This window comes from Canis aureus, chromosome 11 (assembly GCF_053574225.1).
Source record: "Canis aureus isolate CA01 chromosome 11, VMU_Caureus_v.1.0, whole genome shotgun sequence".
Classification (NCBI taxonomy): Eukaryota; Metazoa; Chordata; class Mammalia; order Carnivora; family Canidae; genus Canis; species Canis aureus.
In genome coordinates, this window is record NC_135621.1 from 63,400,180 (window position 1) to 63,413,705 (window position 13,526).

General features: G+C 40.0%; 1 long non-coding RNA gene across 1 annotated transcript in view; it reads right to left on the reverse strand.

The window, feature by feature from the left end:
* LOC144324205 (uncharacterized) overlaps positions 1-13,526 on the reverse strand; it is a 143,252-nt gene that overhangs the window by 48,561 nt on the left and 81,165 nt on the right. The window contains exons 7-9 of the long non-coding RNA XR_013389728.1: positions 7,639-7,698; positions 6,006-6,239; positions 4,455-4,594 (exon numbers count right to left, since the gene is read on the reverse strand). This is a non-coding gene — a long non-coding RNA (uncharacterized LOC144324205). The remainder of the gene's footprint in view (positions 1-4,454; positions 4,595-6,005; positions 6,240-7,638; positions 7,699-13,526) is intronic.

Below are 13,526 nucleotides of genomic sequence, written 5' to 3' on the forward strand. Positions count from 1 at the left end.
GAATCCCATGTCGGGCTCCCGGTGCATGGAGCCTGCTTCTCCCTCTGCCTGTGTCTCTGCCTCTCTCTCTCTCTCTGTGACTGTCATAAATAAATAAAAATTTTTTAAAAATTAAAAAAAAACAAAAGGGCATGGAGAACCATCTGTCAGGTTAATGGATGTCAAAAGAAAGCCAGAGTAGCCAAACATATGAGACAATGGATGTCAAAAGAAAGCCAGAGTAGCCAGACATATCAGACAACTAGATTTTAAACCAAAGAAAGTAACAAGAGATGAAGAATGGCATTATATCATAAGTAAGGGGTCTATCCATCAAGAAGATCTAAAAATTCTAATATTTATGCCCCCAGTTTGGGAGAACCCAAATATATAAATCAATTCATAATAAATATAAAGAAAGCCATTGATAATAATACAATAATAGTAGGCAACTTTAACACCCCACTTACAGCAGTGGACAGATATCTAAGCAGAAGATCAACAAGAAAACAATTGCTTTGAATGACACACTGATGGATTTTGCAGATATATTCAGAGCATTTCAACCTAAACCAGCAGAATACACATAATTTTCAAGTGCACATGGAACATTATCCAGAATAGATCACCTCCTGGGTCACACAAATCAACCCTCAACCAGTATAAAAAAATCAAGATCATACCATGCATATTTTCAGACCATGATGCTATGACTCTTGAAATTAACCAAAAGAAAAAAAATTGGAAAGACCTCAAATACATAGAGATTAAAGAACATCCTACTGAAGAATGATTGGGTTAACCAGGAAATTAAAGAAGAATTTTTTTTAAATACATAGAGACAAATGAAAATGAAAACACAACAGTTCAAAACCTATGGGATGCACCGAAGGCAGTCTTGACAAGAAACTATATTGTAATACAGGCCTACCTCAAGGAGCAAGAAAAGTCTCAAATATAAAACACCTTACATCAAAAGAGCTAGTAAAGAAACAGCATATAAAGCCTAAAGCCAGCAGAAGGGAAATAATATAGAGCAGAATATAGGAAAAAACAAATAACAATAGAACAGATCAACAAAACTAAGAGCTGGTTCTTCTTAGAACCAGCTAAGTTCAATTTCAATAGAAGAACCCCAAATAAAATTGATAAACCCCTAGCCAGACTTATCAAAAAGAAAAGAGAAAGTACCCAAATAGATAAAATCATGAATGAAAGAAGAGAGATCAGGGATGCCTGGGTGCCTCAGCAATTGAGCATCTGCCTTTGGCTAAGGACATGATCCCGGAGTGCCAGGATCAAGTCCCACATCAGGCTCCCTGTGAGGAGTCTGTTTCTCCCTCTATGTCTCTGCCTCTCTCTGTGTGTCTCTCATGAATAAATAAATAAAATCTAAAAAAAAATAATAATAATAAGAGAGAGAGAGAGGGAGAGATCATAACCAACACCACCAAATATAAAATGTTATTCCCAAAGGGGCACCTGGGTGACTCAGTGGTTGAGCACCTGCCTCTGGCTCAGGTTGTTAATCCCAGGGTCCTGGGATTGAGTTCCACATCAGGCTTCCTAAGGGATCCTGCTTCTCCCTCTGCCTATAATCTCTGCCTCTCTCTGTTCTCTCATGAATAGACAAAATCTTAAAAAAAAAAAAAAAAGGTTATTCCCCAAACCTGCAAATACTTCTTAATAACATGTGTACCTAAAACATTCATCAAGAGAGACTATATGCTGGGCCATAAAACAAATCTGAAAAAAATCAAGTCTCAAAATCATATCAAAGTCAAAATAATACTCTCTAATCACAATGAAATTAAATTAGATATGAATTACAAGAAGTCAGAAAATCTTGAAATGTCTCAAATTTCAAATACTCATTTCTAAATAACCTGCAAGACAAAAAAGAAATAAGAGAAATTAGAAAATATCTCTAAGTGAATAATAAAGAAAATATAACATAGGAAAATTTGTGAGATACAGATAAAGCTGAGCTTAGAGGGAAATTTAGACTTATAAGTGCCTATGTTAGGAAAGAGTTAATCAAAGACCTAAATTTTTACCTTAACAATCAAGAAAAAAGGAGTAAATTCAAACCAACATAAAGTAGAAAGTAAATAATAAAATTAATAGCAGAAATTAATTTAAGTAGAATGGACAGAGAAATTAAAAAATTAAAAGTTGAATATTTGAAAAAATTGTTAAAACATAAATCCTTAGTAAAACTGATAAAAATATTAAAGCACAAATAACCAAGGAGCAAAAGAGACACCACTGAAAATCCTACAAATAATATAAGAATAATAAGGGGATGTTATGTGCAAACAAATGCTAAAATATCAACAATTTCTATACATGGAAAAATTCCTTAAAAAATAAAACTTACTAAAACTCAGATAAGGAGTAAAAGAAAATAGAAATGGTCCTATGTCTATTAAAGAAATTAAACTCATAATAAAATACCTACCAAAGAGGAAACCACCAGGCACAGATGACTTTACCAATTAATTATGTAAATATTTAAACAAGAATTAATACCCACCATATACAAGCACTTTCAGAAATTACAAAGAATATTTCCCCACTCATCTCATGAGTTTCATATAACACTGATATCAAAACATGACAAAGACATTACAAGAAAAACAAATATCCTTTGTGAACATAAATGAAAAATTCTTAACAACATATTAGCAAAACCAATTTACATAGATAGATAGATAGATAGATAGATAGATAGATAGACAGACAGATAGATAATCATTTCCATCCAGGAATGCAAGATTGGTTTAACATTTGAAAATTGTTCAATGTAATTAAAGATGAAAAAAATTACATAATCATCTCATAAGATACAGAAAGAGCAATTAACATAATACCCATTCATTTAAAAATTTTTTTCAAAAAAACATAAACCAAAAACAAAAAAACAAAAAAACATAAACCCTCTTAGCAAAGTAGGAAGATAGGAAGAGAGGGGGAAGGAACTCCCTTAATTTGATAAAAAGAATCTATAAGAAACCTATTGGTGATATCATACTTTTATCTATTCTCATCACTTCTATTCAGTATATACTAGAAGTCCTAGCCAATGTAATAAGGCAAGAAAAAAATACAACACAGGAATGTTAGAAAAGAAGTAAAACCATTATTTGCAGACAATTTGACTGCACAGTAGAAAATCCTATGGACTGTACGAAAGGAGTAGAAATAATAAATGAATTTAGCAAGGTTACATGATAAAGACTAATATACCAAAAGCAATTTAGTTTCAATATAGTACTGACAAATAATTAGAAAATAATTGTTTAAATCCTTTTTAAAATATCATCTAAAAAAGCACTGAATATCTAGAAATAAATCATTTAGAAAGTGTACAAGGCACAGAAAGGTTTAACAGAGAGAAATAAAAGAAGTAAAGAAATAGGGAGATATACTGTGCTCACAAGTTAGAAGACAAAATATTTTTTAAAAAGCCATTCTGTATAAATGGATCCATAGATTCGATGCCATTCCAACCAAAATTCCAGCAGGCTTTTGAAAATTTTATAAACCAAATCCAGAAGTTCTACGGGCACAGAATTACCAAAACACGTGGAAAAGAATAACAAATTTGGAGTAATTTTATTACATGATTTCACACTTTATCATAAAGTTATAGTTTGATATTAAAGAAAGAATAGACAAACAGATCAATAGAAAAATGCAGAGATTCCATAAATCAACCCATACCTATATGGTCAATTGACTTCAACTTTTGTTAAAAAGGAAAGTCTGATATCTGGTGCTAGATCAGTTAGATATCCATAAGAAAAACAAAGCCAACTTCAACATCAGCCTCACTCCTTACACAACAATTAATTCAACAAAGGTGGATTGGGATCCCTGGGTGGCGCAGCGGTTTAGCGCCTGCCTTTGGCCCAGGGCGCAATCCTGGAGACCTGGGATCGAATCCCACGTCGGGCTCCTGGTGCATGGAGCCTGCTTCTCTCTCTGCCTCTCTCTCTCTCTCTCTCTCTCTCCCTGTGACTATCATTAAAAAAAAAAAAAAAATCTACAACTTCTAAACAAAGAAAAAAAAAAAAACAAAGGTGGATTACAGGCCTAAATGTGAATAGTAGAACTATGTAGTATCAAAAGAAAATATGGACGAATATCTTCATAATCTTTAGATAGGCAAAAATCTTAGGATTTTTGTAAAAAGCATTAACCAATAAAGAATAAACTGACATGTTAGAATTAGACAGGGCAGATCATATTTTCCAAAAATGGTTAGAGCAATATATCCAGTCCCACATGGTCTTCCAAAACATTGCCACTCCCTACTAAGTGGAGTAAATTAACCCTTCCCTGGAACCCCGGTGACTATGTAACTGCTCCAACTCTTAGGGTAAAGCAGAAGTGATTCTATGTAACTTCTGAGGCTAGGTCAGGAAAAATAAACAGCTTCCATTTGACTCTCTTTTTTGAGATGCTCTCACCTTGAGAACCCAGCAACATGAAGAGGTCATAGTATACATTCCTTCCAACAGCTCCATCTAAGGTCTAAGCTGACAGTATCAAGGGCTTGAGTGATCAAGGCTTCAGATGATTTCAGCCTCCAGCTTTTAAGCCACTCCACCTGGCACCAAAAGGAACAGAGACGAGCTATTCCTATTGAGTCCTACCAAAATCATAGATTTGTGAGCAAAATAAATGTTGTCATTATTTTAGGTAAAGAAATTGGGGGGGGTAGTTTGTTAGAGTATCTGGAGCATTATCAAAATAAAAATGATTCTAGATGTCAAAAGACATCATTAAGAAAATGTATAGGCTATCCACATACTAGGAAAAAAATATTTATAATACATGACAAGAACATGTATCCAGCATATATAAAGAATACTTACAAATTAATTTAAAACTAACAGACTTATTTTTTTTATATATACCCAAAAGACACCTCTCAAAATATAAGATATGAAAAAATATATATATAAGATATGGTCAATTAAACATGAAAGGTGCTCAACATCATCTTGAAGTAAAATCATAATTTCACACCTACTAGCATGATTAAAATAAAAAGCACTAGCAATGCCAAACGTTGAACACAATGTGAAGCAAGTAGCATTTCACATATTGCTTGGTACAAGTGTAAAATGGTATAATCACTTTGGAGAACTGTTTAGCTGTTCCTTATAAAGTTAAATAGGGCAGCCCGGGTGGCTCAGCAGTTTAGCACCGTCGAGTCCCATGTCGGGCTCCCTGCATGGAGCCTGCTTCTCCCTCTGCCTGTGTCTCTGCCTCTCTCTCCCTCTCTCTCTCTGTCTCTCTCTCTCTTTCTCTCTCTCTCTCTCTTTCTCTGTGTGTGTGTGTCTCTCGTGGATAAATACATTTATTTTTAATCTTAAAAAAAAATAAAGTTAAATATACATCCACCCTATGACCTAGCAACTTCACTACTAGGTATTTACCCAAGAAAAACAAAAACATGCTTCCACAAAAAGACTTGTACAAGAACGTTAATTGCAACTTTATTCATAATAGTAAAAACTAGGAAACAACCCAAATATTCATCTATAGGAGAATAGAAAAAACAAATTGTGGCACATTTGTACAATGGGATATAACTTAACAGTAATAAAGAATGAACTCTTGTACATGCAACCACAATGGATCAATCTTGAAAATATTCTTTTAAGTAAAAGAAGCCTAACACAAAGGATTTGTATTATATTATTCCATTTAGATTAAGTTAAAACTGATCTAAGATGACAAATTCTAAGTGGTTGCCTCTGGAGGACCGGGGAATTGACATGAAGAGAAAGTATAAGAGAAACTTCTGGGATATTTTATACCTTTTTGATTATACAAGCATATGCAATGGTTAGTATTCACTGAACTGAACATTGTATGCTGTGCATTTTACTGACTATATAAATTATATTCAATTAAAAATTACAAAGAGATGTTTCTCTAAACTCTGTAACACACTGGTTCTAACAAAGAAGACTAAGGCATTGCCTGGTCCCCCGCCACCCCCCACTCACCCACAGTAGAGCAGTATACTGGCGCATGGTGGCACTGAGCAGGACACTGGGGAGAGCAGCAAGACACACAACAAATATCCAAGGTCCATCAGCAAGTACAAGTGTGTTTATTCACTGTCTCTCAGAGCATCCCAGGAGTCCTAGTGTAAGTAGGAAATTTTGCAGGGGGACCCAAGGTCATGAATTTTGTAGGTAGGAGTAATGAGCCAGACAAATGTGTGACTTCATTCATACCTGCAGGGTGGCACATCAAGTTACATCAGAAAACTGAAAAGCTTTAAAATTTCACTCCAATGAGATTGCTCATCTCACTGTATTTCCCAAGCCACCACCTTCCCACACCTCACCAACTACCTCTTTATACCCACTGATGAGTTCTGAAACTCATACCCACCATGTCTTGCATGTATACATACTATTATTTTCCAAATGTGTATTTTCCATTTGCTGATTATTCAAATACAGATTAAATTAAAGGCATTACTGAATCCACTAAACCTTCTCAAACAGTAAATGTTAAAAGTAGAACTTCTATTCAGGCTGTCAATTATTTTTTAATACACAATTTTCAGGGTGTTCTTATACTTGAATAAATACTTGGAGTCAGACAGACCTGGATTCAAATTCTGGCTTTACAACTTCCTAACTGTGTGACTTTGGAAAAATTACTTTGTCTCTATGACCTTCAATTTCTCATTTGAAGAGGTAGAGGTAATGATATTTTCTACCTCATAGGGTCATTGGGGGGATTAAATGATGATATCAAAGCTTTAACACAGTACAGAACACATGTAAGGTTCAGTAAATATTAGCATTCCTCGGCAGCAACTGTAAGGCATACTAAAAATGCCTAGGACTTGAAGTCAAAAGACCTCATTCTGTTCCTAATTCTCCTCTTCTCTCTGTGATTTGAGTGTGTTCCTTTAACTGTCTGGACCTCTATTTCCTTACATGTAAAATGAGAAAGTTGAATCTAGTACTGGTGACTTCTCACCACCACTGAACATCATCTCCTCTAGTGTGGCAGAAGGTGTCCAAGGATGGAAAGGTTATTCTCACCATCAACATAATCCAAATACAACCCAAAGTGCAGCAAAATGTCAAAGAACAGTAGAGCTGGAGTGAGCATAGCTGCCACTTGGGCCAGTGGAGAGACAGAGAGAGTAGAGAGATAATCCAGAACAACACCCAGTAAGCAGGGAACTTGGAGTGTTGAGACAAGAATGGTCTCTCCTCTCAGGACTAGCAAATGAGTTAAAAGATATTTGTTTGTTTTGTAAATCCAAGCAAAGAGGACCTTTGGGATGGGAAAGGAATGGGTCTTTCCAGTGGGTCCACCTCTTTCCATTCCCATTACTGCCACCTCAGTCAGCCCTTCAGTCTGTGCCTCAGGCAACCCTTCCTCCCTTCTATCCTAAATAGCGCAAAGGCTATCCTTCCAATGTGTAGCATTGTTATGCTTTCTTCTGCCCAGAGTCCTTCAGGGTACCCATCAGTATTGGACTTAGGCTCTTCCTTCTACCTAGAATGCTTTCTAAATTCTACTGATCCTTGGAGGCCCAGCTCAATTCTTACTGCTTCCAGGGAGCTTTTTCTCATGGGTTCTTCGACAGAATAGAGAATGCTCACTCACCTGAATATTTCAAGAATAACTCCAGCATATGTTCATAAATCTTTATTGGTTCCTCATTTTCTATTGAATTAAAAAAAAGAAATACCTCAGAATGGCACTCAGTATAATCCACAACATGATCCCCATCCAGATTTCCATGCCACTATTCTACCCCTATGTTCAGTCAATCCTGAGAATTTCCTGAACATTACGTTCTCTCCACCTGGTATTCCTGCCCTCTGAGTGTCAACATATGACCCATCCTTTGAGAGTTATTTCAAATGCTGCTGCTTTCTTTTTCTTTCTTTCTTTCTTACTGCTTCACTCTGCTGCTTTCCCTAATTTTATCTTCTTTCTAAGCCCCTTTTCACTTTGTTTTTTACCCTGGGACTCTTAAAATCTCCTTGGCATTTCAGTTAAAGGTGCACTTGGAGAATACTAAGGCCACTGAGGACAGACACTGACCTCTTCATGCGTTGTGATCCCTGGATTAGCACTGTCCATGCATGTTACAAGGTTTAGGAAGCGACACTGGAAGGTCTGTGTCTTGTGACTGTACAAGACCTGCCAGCATCAACTGGGAAGTCACACACAATGGCACCTAGAGTCCCTTTCAGTTCTAATCTTCCAGGACCTTGAAAGAGTTCTTTTTCTTTCCTTTTCTTTTTTCTTTTTCTTTTTCTTTTTCTTTTCTTTTTCTTTTTGAGAAGGTTCTAAAAAAAATTCCTGAACTCTTTTTTCTGAATTCCTTTGGCTACTCATCACCCAATTCAGTGTGTTATTGATTGGTGTCGTTGTTATTTATACTTAACTTTTTGCAAAAATGAGATAGTCACACAGCTCAAAAAATTTTTGTAACTAAAAGGTACAAATGGCAACATCTCACCCCCACTCCTATCAGGTGACTGCTCAATTAACCACTTTTATTAGCATTTTGTATCCTTCCAGATTTTCTTTTATGTGAATATAAATGTATGTTCTTCTATTTTATCATGCTGACAGGAGCTTGCATTCATTTGCTTTTACAATTAATTAGGGGGTTAAATTTGCCTTGCCAGCTGCAGTGAAATTGCTGTGTGAGGTGTGAACTCCAAAACTCCTTCATGCCCTACTACACCTAGCTCAAGGCTGGGCACACACAAATGTTTAAATGCTTTTTGGTCATCTGCCCTTCCACAACTTTCTCTGTTCTGCCTGGAGCTGAGAGCACGTGCCCCACTTACGGCTCCAACGTGTTGAAGAAAGGCCTTACACTCTCACTTCCTCTGACACATTTTTAGAGAATGATCTGATTCCCAGAGGTCAGTCCAAGTTTCAATCTGTGGTATACCAAGCCTCTCGCCACCTTTCAATTTGGTGGAAGAGAAAGCATGATAGACCGACAGTCAGGAGACCAGGAGTTAGCTGCAGCTGTGTCCCCAAGTAGCTGTGCAAATCTGATCCAGTCATCTGCCCACTCCAGTCCTCTTTCTTCAAAGGCCCTTCCTTTCAGCATTGACACAGCCCCCCGTCAGGGTCTTCTAGCCTAAGCTCTGCAGACATCATGTGCAGGGGACATGAGGACGTGTTGCACCAACAGTCCATGGGAGGCACCTAGGGCACTTCCTTGGACTGGTCTGCTCCCTGGCTGATACTGGCCATGATGACACTGCCCTTGCTATAGTTATGAGACAGAGTGTGAGCATCTCAGGGTGACAGTTTCCTCCCTGGCACCATAGTTAACTGTCAACACAAGACAAAACTGAGGCTTTCCTGGTAAATCAAGACAGGCCTGACTATGGGCTCCACATTAGTCCAGATATGAACCCCAAGAAGCCTAAGGGCATGTTGGGGGAGGCAAGGCCACCCATCCATGCAACCTTCAAGACCAGCACCCTTGTCACCCGCACCCTCTAAGCAGGTGGCACCAGAATGGGGAACTGTGTGGTTCCCAAGAGCCTCTGCTGGGGAATTCCTCTCAATTCCTCTCTGCTCCACTGCCCTCCCCACCTGCCTTCATCTGCCTTTAGGGACAGGAAAGAGCTGACCTGGAAGGGGACCTCCAAGGCCATCTGGACCCCCTCTCAATATACAGATTCAGAAACTGAGTCCAGAGAGAGGAAGTCACTCACCCAGGGCACACAGCTGCCTGAAGGGCACAGTTTTCAATGACAAACCACCCAACAAGTGTCAGAAAAGCCAGCCAGAACTGTCTCCTGCCTTCCGGGGGCCATGTCCGCTCATCCACAGTGAGGCAGGTGTCATACCAAGGCTGTCCTCTCCAAGCAACAGGGTGGGAAAGTGCTTCATAGGATGCAGCCAGGCAGATGCTTCTCATGGTTTCCTGTTCTGGCAGGAACCCCGGGTGGCTGATTTGGTTCTCTACACCAGTGACAAAGGCTGGCTGGTTGCCTGCCTGCCTCTGGGGGTGTAATTTGGTAAAATATATCATGACAGTTATGAACAGGATAGCCAGGGAGGAGAGCAAGGTAATAGGTTTGTCTTTAGCTGACCTGCCTCAAGGGCCTGAATTGAGGCCTGAACTCAGACTGAAAAAGCTATCACGAGGATCCTTGCTCCTTATAGAGCTAGTGATCATAGGGTTTATGGAATTGTCTCCATTTATTGAGTTAGCCTCATTTCCCTCTGCCTGTTTAAATTCCTCTCTTTTTGAAAAGCAGCACAGCCTCTTCCATGGAGCCTTCTCTGATTACAACCCCCCTCAAGGTCTCTATCCTCTGAACCAGGTACCCATTATGTGCCCTGGACCACTCCTTAAAATGCATATATATCCACAATCATATGACCAAAGCTGGGAGTCTTCAAGGGGAGGCTATGGCTCTTTTTCTTTAGTGTCCTCCACAGCCCCTAGCCCCAAACAGAACACACAAAAGGTGCACAATAGCAACTTGTTGGTCAACCCATTCCAGTTCTTTCCACTGAAGGAAAGTGAAATCCACCAGTGTGCCACACCCCAGCAGCTCAGGTCCTTCCACAGAAGAGCATGGTAGCAAGTAGTCTCCAAGGGATGAGGTCCTGGAATCAGTCTTAGAACACATTCTGGTGGGCTCTACAGGGCCTCAGGGACCAGACTTAGGGCAGCAGGACCTGTGAGTCCCACCTAACCCCTCCTTCCCACTGTCACAACACAAGCATATATACACACAAATGATGTCCTTGCATTTTCTCTCCCCTGCTACCCCTAAAGTCTCTCTTCACCAAGTCTTCCTCAGTGGATAAATTAGGCCAGGTATGGTTTATCCAGGGGCACATATGGGCTTGAGTAAAAGCCATGCCCCAGTCTACATGCATTACCTGGCACCAAACTCTCCCCCAGGACTTTCTCCAGCTCTAGGAAAAAACCAGGTGAGAGCAGCTCTGTACACCCATTCTGAGAGGGATCAGAGCAAGTAAAACCTGAAATGGAGAAACTGCAGCAGTAAAAGCAAACACCACTGCACCACTGGACCTCACAGAGGCCCCTGTCAACATTTAGAAAGACCCTACCATTTCCAGACCGTTCCGGTCAATAATAATCTGGGGATGACCTTAATGCTTGATTTCCCTTTCCCTGTGATTTGTGGCTTGTGGAGCTCAAGATCCTTGAGTCCAAAACAGTGTTTGTGCTCATTAGGCAAAGTTGCAAGGCCAGGCAGCATTGGCTCTCTTCAGCCTGGCTGAGCCTGGCCCCAGCCTGAGGCAGAGAAAACCTCCTGACAAAAGGTAAGGGGCTCACAGTGACATTAACGCAGCCACATTCCACATGTGTAATATTCCTGAGTAGCAGGTAAGCCCGTAAATCCATTATTTATGACGTGAAACTGCATGCACAGTGTGATGCAGATGTGTTAGCATCACCAAGAGAAACTTCTCAATGTCCCTGTCTTGAGAGGTACAAATTTTACAACTCTGGCAATGCGTCACCAAACATTTCTTACATAGCTACTTCCATATGTGGTTCAAAGTGGTTGGTTATATTTAAACATAGAATTTCCCCTACCTGATTACACTGAACAAATTAAAAATGGCTCCATCATTTGCATCCAAGTTCTGGGTTTCTTACCATCGCCTTCGCTTCCCTATTGCAGCACTGAAATCAGACCTTAACTGTGTTTGTGAAACAAAAACACAGGAGCCCATTTCCATTGCAGAACAGGAAGTCACAGGCAGACACCTGCATTTCTCTTTGTTGGCTGGGGGTGGGGTGAAGAGGGAGGTCAAATAGGGACGTTTCCATGCCCACATCTCAGCTTCAAGTCAGAGATTGGGAGTTCCAATCTCTGTGTGTCTGGAGCACCCATTTGCCTTTTCTAGGCTGTGATATCCTGCTCTTGCAAACAGCTCCACCACCAGCATGCTTCAACACTGGCACAAGTGAAGAACAGATCAAAGGGACTGTAGCAAATATACCAGATTATCACAAGCTTCATTGCCTTGCTGAATTGTGCTGATCTAGAAACAGAATTCGCCACCTTCAGGTGCCATATTCTGTGGAGCTGAAGTTCTAAATTCAAACCTATTTCAGGTGGTTGTGAAGATTCACAGGTGAAAGCAGAAGAATAGGACATACTGTAGCAATGTATTAGCTTTGTGTGTAACTTTTAAAAATTTAGATATAGGACAGGTGGGCTTTCTACTCATATCCTACTCTTCTCATGGCAGTTGGCTGTCTTATTTCCCCCCCACACACCCTCTGCTTTGTTCAGAACCACAATCCCACTGACTCAATGGCTCATCCTTAAACTACGCCAGCCCTCCAGCCTTGTTCTTCTCTTCTTGTTCTGGAGAGAGAAATTGAAGGACCACTCCCCTATCCTGTCCCATTCTCCAGGCCTCACTATAGCCCACCTCCTCTTTGAAGCCTCTCCCAAATCTTCAGCCCTTCACAGACCTATCTTCTCTGCACTCCTGTAATGTTTCCAGCTATGCCACAACCTTGCCTGTGGAAAGACTGCTTTAATCACCTGATGACTTATCCTTTCACCCTTGGAAATCTCCAGGAAAACCCCTCTCTTATGTGTCCATGCATCCCAAACAATGCCTCACAGTCTTAAGTTGAAATCTGATAGTCAGTAAGTACCACTTTTTTGGAGGAAAAGTAGGCAGTTGCAATCAAAATTTTAAATGCATTTTGCCTCTAAGCTAGTATCCCACTTCCAGGCATCTAACCCATAGAAATACTTGCTCATGTACACAGAGACACATGTTTAAATGAGCTCACACATGGAGAGAGTTTATACTGAAACCCTGCCCACAGTAAGCATGCTATTTGGAATTACTGATAGGTGAGATGCCTGGGTAGCTCAGCGGTTGAGCATCTGCCTTTAGCTTAGGGCGTGATCCCGGGATCCAGGATCAAGTCCCACATCAGGCTCCCTGTGAGGAGCCTGCTTCTCCCTCTGCCTGTGTTTGCCTCTCTCTCTCATGAGTAAATAAATAAAATCTTTTTTAAAAATCACTGATAAGGGGGATCCCTGGGTGGCGCAGCGGTTTGGCGCCTGCCTTTGGCCCAGGGCGCGATCCTGGAGACCCGGGATCGAATCCCACGTCGGGCTCCCGGTGCATGGGGCCTGCTTCTCCCTCTGCCTGTGTCTCTGCCTCATTCTCTCTCTCTCTCTGTGACTATCACAAATAAATAAATAAATAAAAATTAAAAAAAAAAAAAATCACTGATAGGGATCCCTGGGTGGCACAGCGGTTTGGCGCCTGCCTTTGGCCCAGGGCGCGATCCTGGAGACCCGGGATCGAATCCCACATCGGGCTTCCGGTGCATGGAGCCTGCTTCTCCCTCTCCTTCTGCCTATGTCTCTGCCTCTCTCTCTTTCTCTCTCTGTGACTATCATAAATAAATAAAAATTAAAAAAAATAAAAAATAAAAATAAAAAATAAAAATAAAAATCACTGATAGGTGTTGCTGCTGCTATTGCTAG